Below are 16426 nucleotides of genomic sequence, written 5' to 3'. Positions count from 1 at the left end.
CTGACTGACAGTCAAAGAGCACTGCTGCTTTACAGCAGGAAGTCTCCAGGACCTTGCAGGTTCTCACTAGATACTTGTTAATTGACCACGGTGGCCAAGGAGGCCAAGGAGGGTAGGCCACACCCTGAGGTGTCATTCTTTACAGTCTGTGAGAGGTGGGGCAGGTGTCTCCCAGCCCTGTGAGGTCTTTCCTACCCTGAGAAGGCACCCCTCTTTGGGTTGGGAGGACAGCCACAGAATCAGAGGCCCATCCAGCCTGAGGGCTAGTTTACATCAGAGGCCACCTTTTATAGTCTCCAATTTCCAGACACGGACAAATCTTTAATAGGAAGCAAAGTGAAACAGTGAAGTGAACAGGAAGCCCAGAGAAAAACAAGTGTTTCCCAGCTGGTACTAGTGGTAAAGAATCTGCCTGCGATGCGGGAGACCTGGGTTTGAACCCTGTGTCAGGAAGATCCCCCGGAGGAGGAAATGGCAACCCACGCCAATATTCTTGCCTGGAGAATCCCATGAACAGAGGAGCCTGGTGGGCTAGAGTCCATGGCGACGCAAAGAGTCAGATATGACTGAGGGACTAAGGACAGCACACAGTACAGGGAAAAACAAGAACCTTTCGAACTTAAGAATATGAGTCTTCTTTACCTGTTTAAATGAAAAAGAAATGCATGTGCCTGGATACCAGGGCATTTAGGTTGACATTTAGGCTGAGGTAAAAAACACCAAGGCCCTCCCAGGATCTCAAATTCTCTAAATAAGTCTAGGAATATGAAAGCCAAAGGCCTCTGGGCTTGTGGGGAGTCTAGAGCTCTCCTGTGCCAATGCTGGTAATTTGACTTTCCTCTCAGGTTTCTTACCCAAACACATTCCTCTGGAAAGATCTGCCCGGCTGTGGAGAAGTTTGCCGCACCGGATGAGGGTGCAGTCCTCCGCCTCTCCTATAGGGGGCAGACGCTCCCATGAGTTGCTGCCTCCAGAGGCTGCCTCCACTGCCTGTCTCCCTTTTCTTTCCTCCTCCTTAGAATGCCATCCCCCTCCCCCACCGTCCCCCCGCCGCGACCTCCCACCCCTGGTTTATACCTGTCTAGAGTCAGCTTGTCCTTCAGTTCTCAATTTAAGCCCCAATTTCTCTGAGAATCTTTTCAGACCCTGGTCACACTGGCTTTTCATTTGAATCTTGTTTTGTCAACAAATCAGTAAGATCCCTCGTCAGGATCCATGTATTCAGCCTCTTAAGTGTCTCTCCGAGAGTGCATCAGAATAGATATAAGACAGGATAGCAGGTGGCAGAGGATGAGAGGGTTAGATAGCATTCTGACTCAATGCACATGAATTTGAGCAAACTCTGGGAGATAGTGAAGGACTGGGAAGCCTGGAGTGCTGCAGTCTATGGGGTCACAAAGAGTTGGACACAACTTAGCGACTGAACAACAACAAGGACAGCATTAAGAGAAAACCTTGGGGGCAGGGAGTAATAGTGCGTTGGACACTGACCCCACAGTTCTCTCTGGATCCTAAGCATTTGCAATCTCATGAATTCAGTTCTTGACAAGATTCACAGTGAGAAGCACATAGTTGAGAAACTTCAAAAACAATCTTTGAAGGTGATGCTAGCCAGCTCCATGTGAGACAGGTAGGGAAGGATTATACAGGGGCAAGAACCTGGATACCTTATTCTGACTCAGAAAACAGGGCGTGTTTGGAGGGTGAGTGTGAATGTCTGGGCGCCTGATACATGTGAGAATTGGGGAACTCATTACAGGGACAGTAGGTGAAAGGAAGCTAGTCATATAAATCCACAGTGGGTAGGATGATGGAAGGTTGCTCCTAGAGGTGGTACCCGGCCAATGAGACGAACCAGTGTGGGAAAAGCAGATGGATTATGGATTGGCACAAGACTAGAGCTCTAACTTTATGTTAACCAGCAATGTGACTATTCTGTGAGCCAGAAAACCTGAAATCTTAATTTTTTTTATCTGGATAAAGGAGGTGAAAAAGCCTTTAACTAGATTATAGTTTTAAGCTGTTCACCTTTAAGGTCACTGTCACGAGTCTGTGATCATTTGGAGCAAGGGCAAGCAACACAAGCTGCTCATTCTCCAGCAGAAGTGGAGTTAGAGCACACGGCAGCATGGGCAGCTGATGTGAAGGAATTCTGGGGACTGTGGCTCCTCAAACAAATGTTTACTGGGCACTTTGTGCACAGCCCATCCATTCTGCAGGAAACTAGGGCCAAAAATAGTATCAGGCATTTCAGAATGACCATAACTCTGAAATCTTTTCCTTTTAAAAAACTTTTTACTGTGCCTTCAGTCCTGTTCATTAGATCAGCCTGCTACACATAACCTTCAGTCTCACAAAGTTAGAAGACAGCTTCATTGATGCATTCTTCTAAAAAGACATTTTGTGGAGGTTTGTATTCTCGTGCCACAATTTTTTTTTTATCATTATCACCTCTCATATATAAAGCATACATTCACTATCAAAGACTTTCCTACTGAAACACCGCTTAATACCCACCTAGAGTTAAACTTAAAAAAAAAAAAAAAAACTCCCTAGGCTAAACTTAAAAAAAAAAAACTATGACTTCACCCTTTCCAAGTTTCGAAGTAACTTTCAATCATTTTAAATTATCAATCCCTAAAACATTTAAGTGTGAGCCAGTTGCATTAGAGCTTCCCAGGTAGCACTAGCAGTAAAGAACCCCGCTGTCAATGCAGGAGACATCGGTTTGATCCCTGAGTGGGGAAGATGCCCTGGCGGCGGGCAGCCTGTCAGGCTACAGTCCACAGGATGGCAAAGTCGGACAGGACTGAAGTGATTTCTCACACACATACAGTCTCATTAGCAAACCCTAAGCAAATGCATACAAGACACTGGATGTTTTTCAACCCGCCAGTAGCTTCCTTTGGTACCCTATGCTTATAAGATCGTGCTAAAAAAAAAAAAAAAAAAAAAAACACCTCAGAATCATTCTCAGAAATCTGTTGGGTGTCAGGATGACATGTACAAATGTACATTAGTTTGGACCCAGACCTAAATGGCCACCTGTTTGGACCCACAAGTTTCAGTCAGTCGCATGTATTACATAAACCACCCACAAGGCCAGTGCACTATTCTGGAGGTGAATGCGTGGCGTTTAGTCGACTCTCACCCTCGCAGGGAGATGAACACCTGGGCACACGGGCCGCGGGAAGCCATGCCAGTGGTGGCAGTGGGTCACCAGCCTCACATGCCACAGTGTCGTTCCCACTGGGCCCGACAGACCTCAGCACAGGCGCGCGGACCAATCGCAGTGTGTCCCTGAGCCCACAGCCAATGAGGATGCGCGGTGGTGGACCAATGAGGTGCAGGCAGTGGAAGAAACAGTGTAACATATTGTCCGAAGGTGACACGAGGCGGCAGGGAGGGGGGCCGGGTGGGTTGACCTTTTCACCTTGCCGCCGACTCTTTTCCAAGTGAGGTCGAAGGGGGTCAGGGAGCGGATCCCTGTGTCACCACACGGGCTGTATGCACCCACCGAGGACTAAACGGATGTCCTTCGACTGGGTCCGCTGGCCTGACCTACAGCCCCAGTATCCTCATCCCTCAAACGGGGCTCTGACACCAGCCTGAACAGGGTTTCCCTGAGGCTTAGAGAGGACGTTGTCAGTACAGGGTCCAGAGCACAGGTTCCCTGTCTCGGGGGAAAGATGAGAGCAGACAGATGTAAGGAAATAGACAGACACAAAGCGGGGGTTGTTGTGGGGGCGGGGGGTGGGGGGGAGTGGAGACCGGGGGATTGATGTTTTAAACCAGGGAAGAAGAAAAAGGGGTGGGCCGTGAGAGAGGTTGCACAGAAGCGGCCTTTGAAGGTGGGATCAAAATAGCAAGAAGAAAAGAGAAACGGTGCTTACTTTCTGAGACAAGAGGAAACAGGTATTCTTCCAGCTTAGGCAAAAAATAAATAAATAAATAAATAAAATTCATTTTCCCCCCAAATAGAGATTCGTGTGTCTAGGTGTCTTTCTACTTGAATTCCTGCTCCCCTGAATGTTTCAGGGATGGTCTGCTCCCACTCCTTCAGTTTGAGGCTAGAAGGTCCCAGCAGCCAGGCGCCCCTTGCTGCTCCTGAAACAAGCTGCTTCACCACGGGGAGGGGTGAACCTGAGGTCGAAAGGCCTCCTTCAGGGGAACTAGAGGCACTTGGAGTTGGATTCTGACTGGGAATTTACCTCACAGTGAACGTGAGGACCATGAGATCTACCTAACACAGACAGACAGGGTACCTGGCCCCCCGGTGGATGCTCCTGAACTTCAGCTTCAGAGTTTGGTGGAACACTAAATTAAACCGTGTTTTATGTAGAAAGAAACTGTCACATGGAAAGCACCCAGGAAGAGCAAATTCTCCTCCTCCTTTTCAAGATAAATATTAAATATTCGTTTTAAAACAAAATTCTCCCTAGCCTGAGGCTCTGTCCCTTCTGGCTGTCCAGGACCCTGTGACCTAGGGTCATGGAGGATCCCTGAGGAACTGCTTTTCTCCCCTGCCCCCTCCTTTGTTTCTCCTCCCTGCCCCTGCTCCTCGCCTCCCAACACCAGTCTCAGAGTTGTTGAGACCCCTGTGTGACTGAGGGCATTCAAGAGCCTGTATGGTACTCTTGCCTAGAAAATCCCATGGACGGAGGAGCCTGGTAGGCTACAGTCCATGGGGTCGTGAAGAGTCAGACACAACTGAGCAACTTCACTTTCATTTTTCACTTTCATGCATTGGAGAAGGAAATGGCAACCCACTCCAGTGTTCTTGCCTGGAGAGTCCCAGGGACGGGGGAGCCTGGTGGCTGCCGTCTATGGGGTCACACAGAGTCGGACACGACTGAAGCAACTTAGCAGCAGCAGCAGCACACCTCTGTCTTGGAGAGCTTTATCTTTGCACTAAGAGGGCACACAGAGGTCCAGAAACCAACCTGCCCAGCCCTTTGTCTAGTCATCCCCTCTCCACCACTACCACACATGTCTGGCTCCCCTGATGTGGCCATTGAGGAGCAGGTCTGCACCCAGAAAAAATGCAGTCCTGGGGTGGGACGTTGCTGAGAGGGTTCCTTACCTGCCACAGCCATATTTCTTTCTTGAAAATGAAGACCTCTGGCCCACCTCAGTCAGCCTTCCTCACTGCCGTGAGGCAGAAGCCTCTGCTCACGAACTCTGGGACCTCTAGGTGGCTTCTCACCAGTTTTGGATACAATCAGAGTTCTCCCCGGTAACAGCCACACACAGACACAGCGTCACCTTCTGACCCTGACTCCTCCCTCCCAGTACCAGAGATCCTGCCGTGAAATATCCCTCCTCATAGTAACATGGGTCCTGCCCCAAACACCTCCCCTGCCAAAGGAGCATAGATCCCACCCTGAAATACCCTCCCCTCCACCAGCCCGAGAGCATTTCTTTCCCTCAGATAAGCTCTACAGCAGTCCCAACAGGGAGCCTTCTAAGGTTTCTGCATGATGCCAGCGCACTATGGCCACCCGTGTTCTTCATCCTCAGCCCTAACTTTCTGGTTGGAGAAACAGCCTTTTTCACTTGTTCTCCATTGTTGGGGATGACATGTTTAAGATCATTTAAAAATCAAAATGGAGGAACTGTGATTCAGACATCTAAAATGGAGCTGGTGGCCATTGCGGATGTGGTTTCAGACACATTACTGCATCAATTCCTGAATTTTTTGAACTATATCAAATTCAAGGATGTCACCAGATATTTTCAAAACATCTGGTAGCAGCTGGCAGCTGCAATTGTATGGTCTCAAGGTCTATGCTTGTAACTATACAACCATTTTGGGCACCAACCAATCTCTGCTTAACAAGCACCCTTCTTGCCAGCTCCAGTCCTAAATCTTGACAAACAACTTATGTAAATTTTATAGGTTTTGTGTATACAAGCCACCTCTATTTTGTGGTCCTGTGGAACATAATTCAGGTGCTTCTTGAATCTGTGTCTCCTGGGCTATACTCCTCACTTTGGCTCAAATGAAACTCTCTTCTGTCCCTTATTATAGATTGTTTATTGATTATTTGCACCAATGTTAATTCTATCCATTTCATGTGATAACAAGCAGGGGTCTCAGACTCTATCATGTTTGTATCCTCCAAACAAAATGAGAGTGATGGATTGTGTATTGAGCATCTGCTATGCTCTTCATCCTCATGGATGATCTTGAGGAGTCTTCTCTTCCCCATTTCATAGATGGGAGAAGCCAGCTCAGAGAAGGGCAGTCACCTGCCTAAAGTCTAAACACTTTGGGTTCTCTCTGGTTTTCTGCTCGCCATGCCTCGTTGGGTAGCATTTAGTGAAAGGAATGTTAACTTTTTTCTGCTGGAGAGAAATTTGCATGATTTTGTAAGTTTCCGAACAGAAGGTTCTCAGCTGTGAACTGAGGTCTGTGAACAATGGCATGCAGGGAGGGATGAGGACGGTAGAGGCCCACAGAAGGTTACAGTCTCTGACTCCAGTTAGGAGCTCCCAGCTGCTCTTCTGTCAAAAGCAATCCTAGATGGCCTTCTGCCTTTCATCTCCTTTGCCTAGGGCCAGATTCTGGCTTCCAGAAGAGCCTGGGAATTGAGTAAGCTCCTTCACGAGGAACAGGTATTTCTGAGTCAGCTTGGCTGGGCACTGTCTGCCATAGAAGGACAGATATGTGACTCCCAAGACACATCCCAGGGTGAGAGTGTCCATCCTCTCCTGACCTCCAGAGTAAAACTCCCAAAGGCTCAGGGCCTGTCATCATGACTCAGCACCACAGGACATCCCTCTGGGGGTTCTGTTTAAAGAGTTTAAAGTGTATGAAAGTGCTGTGAAATGGAAAAAGAGCAACAGAAATACTGATGAAGAAAGTTGAGGCTTGAAACTATAGAATTCCTAGAAGAAGACATAAGGGAAAATCTTCAGAACATTGGTTTTGGCAGTGGTTTCATGGGTATGACACTGAAAACACAGGCAATGAAATAAAAATATACATCAAACTAAAAGGCTTCTGCAGAGCAAAGGAAACAGTCAAAAGGCATTCCAGAATGCGAGAAAGTATTGTATATCTGAGAAGGGGTTAATATCCAAAATATGTAATGAACTCCTACTACTCAATAGCAAAAACCCAAATAACCTTTTTAAAAAATGGGCAAAGGACTTGAACAGAGGTTTCTGAAAAGAAGACATACAAACAGCCAATAGCAATATGAAAAGGTGCTCAATACCACCAATCATCAGGGACATACACACCAAAACCACAACGAGATGTCACCTCATACCTGTTAGGATGGCCATTATCCAACAAAGTATGGCAAGAATATAGAGAAATTGGAACTATGTGCACAGTTCCTGGGAATGTAAAATGGTGCAACAGTTAGGGAAAACAGCATGGAGGTTCCTAAAAAGATTAAAAATAGAACTAACTATCCAGCAATCCCACTTCTAGGTATTTATCTGAAAGAACTGAAACCAGGATCTTAAAAAGATGTCTGTACGCATGTTCATTTCAGCATTATGCACAGTAGCTAAAGGTAGAAACAACTAAATGTCCATTGACAGATGAATGGATAAAGAAAACATGGTACACACAATGGAATATTAGTATATAAACAATGGAACATTATTCAGTCATAAGAAGATGGATAAACCTTCAGGACATTATGCTATGTGAAACAAACCAGTCACGGAATGACAAATACTGCATATGTGAGGTATTTAGAGTGGTCAACCTCATAGAAACAGGGTCCAGAAGAGGCAGTGAGGAGGCAAGGGGGCACAACCTGGAGGCCAGGTAAGCTCTTTTAATAACACAGGTGAGAAAATATGAGAGCTGGTGGTGGATGAGGTTAGAAATCACTGGATATTGAAGGCAAAGCCCACAGCCCATTGTGATGGGTTGATGGTAGGAGGGCACCTACAGAAAGAGGGGAGTCAAAGGTGACTCCCTGATTTTGAGCCTGGAGAGCTGAAAGGATGAAATGAAAGGATGGGGAAGACCATGCGGCAGGTAGGCTTAGTTCTTATAAATCAAATCATTGGTCAACTCCTTTAGTCAGTTGCCACATAAAGTGAATTTTAACTACACAAATAATACACATTCCCCTTGTAAAATGAAGACACCTGAGCCCACCCTGGTCTTCTCTCCACCTTTATAGATTTAGCTACTGTTATTAGTTTGATATGTCTGCTCCCAGATGCTTTGCTAAATGTTTACATACCTACAGATAGTCCCTTGCAAAATATAGTTTTGTGAGCTCTGGGAGGAAAGAAACTTTACATAAATATATCACTCTGCAACATGCTGTTTTTATTCAAACATATAAATTGGAGATGTGTTCATATTTGTATTTGGGGATCTACCTCATTTGTTTTCATGGCTGCATAATATACGTTCAGTTCAGTTCAGTCCAGTCACTCAGTCGTGTCCGACTCTCAGTGACCCCATGGACTGCAGCGTGCCAGGCTTTCTTGTCCATCACTAACTCCCCGAGCTTGCTCAAACTCATGTCCATTGAGTCGGTTAGAGAACTATAAAGGAGTTCATTTGAAAGTAGAGAAAACTTTTGCAAGGTTTATTAGTCAGGGTTCTCCAGAGAATCAAAATGCATTTATACATAGAGAGAGAGAAAGAGGGAGAGAGAGAAAGATTGAGAGAAGTATGGGGAACAGGCAGGGAAGCTGCCTCATTTATTGCAGAAGGCAGAAACAGGATTGTAGAGAGCAAGGAGTTGTTTTTTAGGAAATGGGACAACAGAGATGGGATTCCCCCATGCTGTCCTCTACTCAATGTTTGCGAAAGCATATTACTTACCAACTTAGGAGGCTTGAATGGTTTCAGCAGTGAAAATGAATGATTTTATAGATTCATAAATTCATGGATTCCTGCTGCTGGCAGTTTAATGCCATTATTGGCGGTTTACTGCCCTCTGTTAATGGAGACTTTGGTTCCACGTGGGGTGGAAGGCACAGGCCTGGAGAGGCAGCCAAGTTCTCACTCTAATTTGGGATACTCCTTAAGGAATGATCAGGGTGTCTGGGAGAAGGTGGGTCACTTTCAGTGTTTGGGATAATTTTAGAGATAATCTTTAAACAGATAGACCAAGGTCCCCAGCCAGTGCCTTATGCCAGAATGAGGCCCATAAACCATAAGCGCTGGAAGGTCCTCATGGTTCTTCTGACTCAAGTGCTTCATGTTGCAGATGAAGAAGTGGGACAACTTGATTAGTAGAGTTCAAGTGTAAGGTCCTGTATTTTGTTCTGAAAACTGAATTGTATAAGCAGAGGATTGGGAATTTTTATGGTCAAGAATTTGCCTGCAATGCAGGATACCTGGTTTCAATCCCTGGATTGGGAAGATCCCCTGGAGAAGGGAAGGGCAACCCACTCCAGCATTCTTGCCTGGAGAATACCATGGACAGAGGAGCCTAGAGGCCTACAGTCCATGGGGTCGCAAAGAGTCAGACATGACTGAAGTGACTAACACTTTCACTTTCAATTTATATTTAAGTCTTGGGGGGATAGTTGATAAAAGCTTTGTGTGAGTTGGTACTAAGATATGGTTATGAAAAATGAATGTGCTATATTTAAAGATATTCATCATATTTATAAAATAAAATTAATATGTGTTCATGGTAAGGAATCTGAAAAACATTAAAAAGTATAAAGAGTCAGAGATCACCCATAAAATTCATCTCTACTATATAAAGCCAATAACTGTAGCTATTTTCTGCATATGTATGTATCAAAAATATTATATAAGCAATCATATTGCATCTATAATTCTGTATTGCACTTCTTAAAGTTAGTTTTTGAGATAATTGTATTTCTTACACGTGCAGTTGTAAGAAATAATACAGAGCTCCCATGTACACTCCAGCAAATTTTCCTCAGAGGTAACATCTTGAAGAACTATAATATCATATCACTATCAGCATATTAACCTTTATAGTCCACTGATATTATTAATACTACCCCTTTTACTTGTATATATGTGTGTGGTTATGTCTCTACAATTTTATCACGTGTGTAGATCCATGTATCCACAACCAACTCGAAGACCCAGAATAGTTCCATTACCACAAGGAGCTCTCATCTGGCCCTTTAATAATCTCACCCACTTCCCCTCATACTCCTTCACTCATTCCTGACCCCTGGCAACCACTAATTTGTTCTCCATGCCTAAATTTTGTAGTTTCAAAAATATTAAATAAATGGAATCATACCTGCCTTTTGGTGTATATGTATGCATATATAACGTTTTAGAATTGTTTTCTTCCACTCAACATAATTTTCTGGAGCTCTATCTACTTGTTGTGTATCATTAATTCACTTATATTTATTGTTGAGTACTATTTCATAATATGGCTATACCAGTTTGATTAACCAGAGGAAGTCAGGTAGGTTGGTCATGTTGCCTGTTGACGTTGTTTGTTTTAGCCTCTACCAAAAAGAGGTGAAGAACATCTGGGATGTTCTCAGTTTTGGGCGATTAAGTAAAGCTGCTATGAGCATTTATCTACAAGGTTTTATGTGAAGATACGTTTTCATTTCTCTGGGACAAATGCCCAAGAGCATGGTGACTGGGTTGTATAGTAATTGTGTGTTTAACTTATAAGAGACTGCCTGAAAATATTTTGGAGTATGAATCACACTTTTAAAAAGCTTTTACTTGAAGGATAATTGCTTTACAATTTTTAAAAAAAAATTTTTTTAGCTGCACCACACAGCATGCCAGATCTTAGCTCCCCAACCAGGGATCAAACCTGTGCCACTGCAGTGGAAGCATGGAGTCCTAACCACTGGGAAGTCCCCAAATCACACATTTTTGACATGTAGTGTGAACATTTCTCTAAGTAATGAAATATGCTTTGAAAAAAAAAAAAAGATTTAAAATAATGACCTGATATTGCATGGGATGGGTTAGCAAAACTTATTCCAGTTTTTCCCTGATATTGGACATTTTGGTTGTTCCAAATTTCTTTTTCCTTGTAGAAATCATGAAGAGAGGCCTGCCTGTGCAGTTGGTGTGAAGAACAGGTCAGCTGGAAACTTTTCTTGTCATGCCCAAGGATAAGCAGGTTCTGAAAGGCTGTTTTGTGCTAACTTCACTGCACAGGGATCTGAGGGAGATATCACAATGCCACACTTATTGTCATTCAATTAAAAATGTAACTGTTGCACATACACAGACTGTGCATGGTAGCACTTGTGTCAACTGACAGCCCCTTTGGCCTATGTTGGAAGACTAACATAATTGGAAACTCCTTTTCAGTTTATGAGGACAAAGACACCAGAATGCTACAACTCTTCCTGTGTCAAATGCCAGGGTAATCAGATGGACCCCTGGTGAGTTTGGACCTAGGAAAAGGGTAGGTTACCTCTAATGGCCCAATTTTCATGGCCTAGTCATAGTCTTGTCATAGGACAGAACTCAGGATGTCTACTGGAAGAGATGCACTTGAGGGCTTCAGTGGGCTCTGCCCTTGGTCACTCACTTGATCTCTGTGTTGTGGTTGTTCAGTCACTAAGTCATGTCTGACTCTTTGCGACCCTGTGGACTGTAGCCCGCCAGGCTTCTTATCCATGGGATTTCCCAGGCAAGAATACTGGAGCAGGTTGCCATTGCCTTCTCCAGGGGCTCTTCCCGACCCAGGGACTGAACCCATGTCTCCTGCACTGCAGGCAGATTCTTTTACCACTGAGCCGGTGGGGAAGTCCCTGATTTCTGTGAGTCTGAGTGCAAAACCTTTTCTGATGGACAGACACACTATTTATTTTGTGAATTGATATGCTCAGTCAAGTACTGTGAGCCAGTAGCTTCTCTCTCTCTTTTCACTAACTTTGTTTCTTTGGTTTCTGATCCATCTTGGGCTGGTTCTGCAGTTCAGCAGCCAGTGGAAATGCAGTTTCCTCATCCCTAAGTTCTTGGAGTACACCTCACTGCAGCCTCTAAGTACTTACAACTTCCACCATTGTAAATAACTTCCATTATTACAAATAATTTGCACTCTTACAAACAACCCATTCTACATGAATCTTGTTTTTGTAAAAATTATTCTTAAGGGAAATTTTAGAAGCAATAGCTACTGAGTTCAAGAGTATGAACATTTTGCGGCGGAGTAATCACTTATAATGTCATCCCTAGAAAATTAGCTCAATCTGGACCTTGGTGAGAATGTACACTTCATTTTATGTTGATCAACACCAGGCAATAGATTTTTCAATGGAAATTTGGTAAGGGAAAATAACATCTATTTTAATTTATGTCACTGATTTTCAGTGGGGTTGAATATTAATGTGCAAATAGATCATGCCAGGCCACTTCCAGTTTTCAGGAGAGCCCAGGACTTTTTATGACACTGACCACAGTAAGAAAATATGTCTCTGCTGAAGACAGTGGCAATGGAAGCTCTGTACTAAGCATGTAACTTGGAGTCCCAGGCAGTACAGTCACGTGGACTTCATTCATTCATTAATTCAACAAATAGCTCTTGAGCACCTCCTTTCAAGGGACTATGCTAGGCACTGGAGGATCAACAAACACACTCTCTGCTCCCAGGAGTTTCTAACCAAGGAAATGAGACAGACAGTTACAAAGCAAGATAAGCACATACAGGGTGCTAGGCCAAGGGAACAGAGAGAGGGAAACACAAGTGCAACCGGAGTGGTGAGGGCCAGGGATGACTAGGCTGAGTCTTAAAGGATAGGAGTTCAAGGGAACAACTTCAGGCAGAACAGGCAAAGGATGGGGGTGACAAGAAATATCAGAAGTTGTAGATTAAACAAAGGGCAGCCCAGAGCATCAGGATCAGAAGTAAGGGCAGGAGGGACTTCCCTGGCAGGCCAGTGGTTAAGACTCTGTGCTTCCAATGCAAGGGGCATCTGTTTGATCCCTGACTGGGGGCCTAAGATCTCACATGCCTCCCAGCATGTCTAAAAAAAGAAGTATGAGTAGGAAGTGAAATTCTAAGATAATTCCAGAAACTTAGAGAGCTCCAGAGCTCGTATACCTTTGACCTGTTATCTGTGGTACCCAGGGTTAAACTGATTGATCCCTGTCCCAGGTAGAGTGCTCCAGCCATGAAAGAAACCCTGCGTGGTTAGTCTGAGCTCTAATACTCTTCAGGAGGGGGACATAATTGTCCTCACTTAGCCACGCGGCCTGTCTTACAAGCTGACTAATTCAGTGATGCTGCTGTGAGCACTAGAGGACTTAGAATCAGAAACGTCAACCTGAGAACTTGAATAAATCATTTAGGCTCCCTAAACCTCAGTTTTTTATTTCTAAGATGAGGAGAAAAAGACTTCATAAGGCTGAATGAGGTTCAGATGAAATCAGTCAGTCAGTTCAGTTGCTCAGTTGTGTCCAACTGTTTGCAACCCCATGGACTGCAGCACGCCAGACTTCCCTGTCCATTACCAACTCCTGAAGCTTGCTCAAACTCATGTCAATCGAGTTGGTGATGCCATCCAACACATCTCATTCTCTGTTGTCCCCTTCTCCTCCTGCCTTCAATCTTTCTCAGCATCAGGCTCTTTTCCAATGAGTCAGTTCTTGCTTGGATGGTGCCCGGGAATCTGCATTTGGACCAATTTCCAAGGGATTCGTGGGAACACATATGTCTGAGACTCACTTATTTCATGGAAATGGAGCCTAGAAAGGGTCAGCTGCCAATCAACAGAGCTTCCAAGCACAAGTGACTATTTTAAGCTTAATAGTAATAGCAATAACTATAAGTCAGACACTATCTTAGGCAGTGGGGCTATGCATGCATGCTTAGTCACTCAGTCATATCTGACTCTTTGTGACCCCATGAATTATAGCCAGCCAGGCTCCTCTGTCCATGGGATTTTTTCCAGGCAAGAATACTGGAATGGGTAGCCATTTTCTCTTCCAGGGATCTTCCTAACCCAGGTATTGAACCTGATTCTCTTGCATTGCATTCTTTACCACTGTGCCATTGGGAAAGCCCCAGTGGGGCCATAGTAGCAAACAATTAAGGCAAAATTCTCTGTTTTCATGCCGCTTATATTTTCAAGGAGGGCAGGGGACAGGTAATAAATAAGTAAAATATCTAGTATGTCAGGTGGTGATATGTGCTATGGAGAAAGATACAGCCGGGCAAAGGGGCTAGGCGTTCTGGAGGTGAGAGCACTGCTATTTTGTACAGGATGGTCAGACTTTTCTGATAAGGACATTAGTGCAAACGTGCACGGCCTGCTTCCTGTGTTTGCTCAAATGAGCCATCCATATGGGTATCTGGAAGAAGGCATTCCTGGTAGAGGAAAGAGCTCCTACTAAGGCCCAGAGGAGCTGTCTTTTGTTGATCAGAAAACCAATCTTAGTTGGTTTTATAGACTCTGGTCTGAAACTGCCAGGGTAGCTGGAGGTGGGGAAGTGGGGGAGGTGAGGGCTGTGGCTTCTGGTGCCTTTAAAAGGGGAATCTAACTCGAAACTTTCCTGTAGCAGGAGGTATTGGCATTGGCTACTTGTCAGGATTTCCCAAGTTCCCTTTTGAAAATCTGAGATCCCAGTCAAAGTATTAATAGGATTTGCCCCAGTTCTCCTAGTAATCACAGGGGTGGCTCTTCTTGCCTGCCTGTGTGGCAAGCCTGTTTGCTTGGGGGACACTTACATCTGTGGAGACAGGTAAAGCGGGCAGAGAGGAACAAGTCTCTACTTTGTCTTGCCATGGGTTTTACGCTTTGTTATCTATTCAAGTTTCTCTAGTGCAGATTAGAATGCCTTTGGGGCTCAGTTTCCATGTAATAAGATTGGAGGATCTGGGCAGAGTGGCAGTAATGATTCTGAGTAGTACTTTGACAAATACAGTAAGTCCCTGGCATATGAATGAGTTACGTTCTAAGAGCATGTTTGTAAGTCTAATTCGCTTGTAAGTCCAACAGAATTCTTCCCTGGTGGCTTAGATGGTAAAGTGTCTGCCTGCAATGCGGGAGACCCGGGTTTGATCCCTGGGTTGAGAAGATCTCCTGGAGAACGAAATGGCAACCCACTTCAGTATTCTTGCCTGGAGAATCCCACGGACGGAGGAGCATGGTAGGCTACAGTCCATGGGGTCACAAAAAGTCGGACACAACTGAGCGAGCTTCACCAACAGAAGTACCCTAGGTACCCACTAACACAATTGACTATATAGCACTGCACTTATAAAACTGTAATAGGTTTATATTTTTTTTCACACAAATAATACATAAAAAATAAACAAAAAATAATGAAAACATTTGTAATCAAATAGTACAGTACCTTGAAAAGTACAGTAGTATAGTACAACAGCTGGCATACAGGAGCTGGCATCAAGTGAAAAGGCAAAAAATGAAGATACTGTACTGTTATACTCTATACCGTGCTGTAAAGTACACAAACCCACAACAATTTGTAGAGGATGCACACATGTGACAATGCATGCCAGACACATGGGCTAACACATGATTGGACATGTGGATACATGTTTGTATCTTTGAAAGCTTGCAACTTGAAGATTCATATGCAGGGGACTTACCGTACAGAAAGCCATACCATTAGAGAGAAGGGAACAAACGTTGCAATTTACTGATGGGCTGTTTACTGTGCTAAGCATTTTACATACATTATCTTATTACATTTTCATTATTACTCTGGAAGGTAGGTGGAAAGTGAGGCTCAAAGATATTGAATATTTCCCTGCTTATATGCACTTTATAAAAATGTCAAAAAAAAACAGTAAAAATTAGGATGTAAAAGTCCCTCGGAGTCTCACCTGGGAGAGGAAACAACTAAAAGCGATTAGTGTGTGATCTTCCTGAATTTGTAAAATGTACACAAAAGCACTCATCTCTCCCCCACTCCTTTCCTCAAGAAACTGGGATCATATTATACATTCTGTTCTGAAACTTGCCTTTTTTTTTTTTTTTCTTTTCTGGTAACAGTGTGCTTTGATTGTCTTGCGGTGTTGATAAATCTTATTAATGAAAGTAGGTTCTGGGGGGAGGTTAGAGCTCCATGATAACACACCTGGTTGTGTGATTTCACACAAGTTACTTTGCCTCTAGGACGACAGTTTCCCCCATTTGTAAAATGAGGGCAGGCAGAGCACAGAGGATTCGGCGCTGTAATGCCAACGATCAGGGCATCTCAGCCCCCAGCCCGCCTCGTGACTATCTGGGATAATCTCCAAGGTCCAGCCCTACTTGACTTGGACGGCAGCCGCCCCTTTCAATAACTCAGATGACACAGCCGCCCCCGGCGCTGCCAGTAAAACCCAGCTAAGCAGTGCTGCTTTCTTTCGCTCTTGGGTGATAGTGACGGGGGCAGCTGGGCGGGTCCGGGGGCGGGGAGGGGGCGGGGCCATAGGCGCGCGGCGCGCAATGCGTGCGCGCTGGTAGGCCGGCCTCGGCGTGACGGGCCGGTGCTCGCGCCCGGCCCCGCCCC

The sequence above is a fragment of the Bubalus kerabau genome, chromosome 8 (genome assembly GCF_029407905.1).
Source record: "Bubalus kerabau isolate K-KA32 ecotype Philippines breed swamp buffalo chromosome 8, PCC_UOA_SB_1v2, whole genome shotgun sequence".
NCBI lineage: Eukaryota > Metazoa > Chordata > Mammalia > Artiodactyla > Bovidae > Bubalus > Bubalus kerabau.
This window is presented reverse-complemented; position numbering follows the sequence as displayed.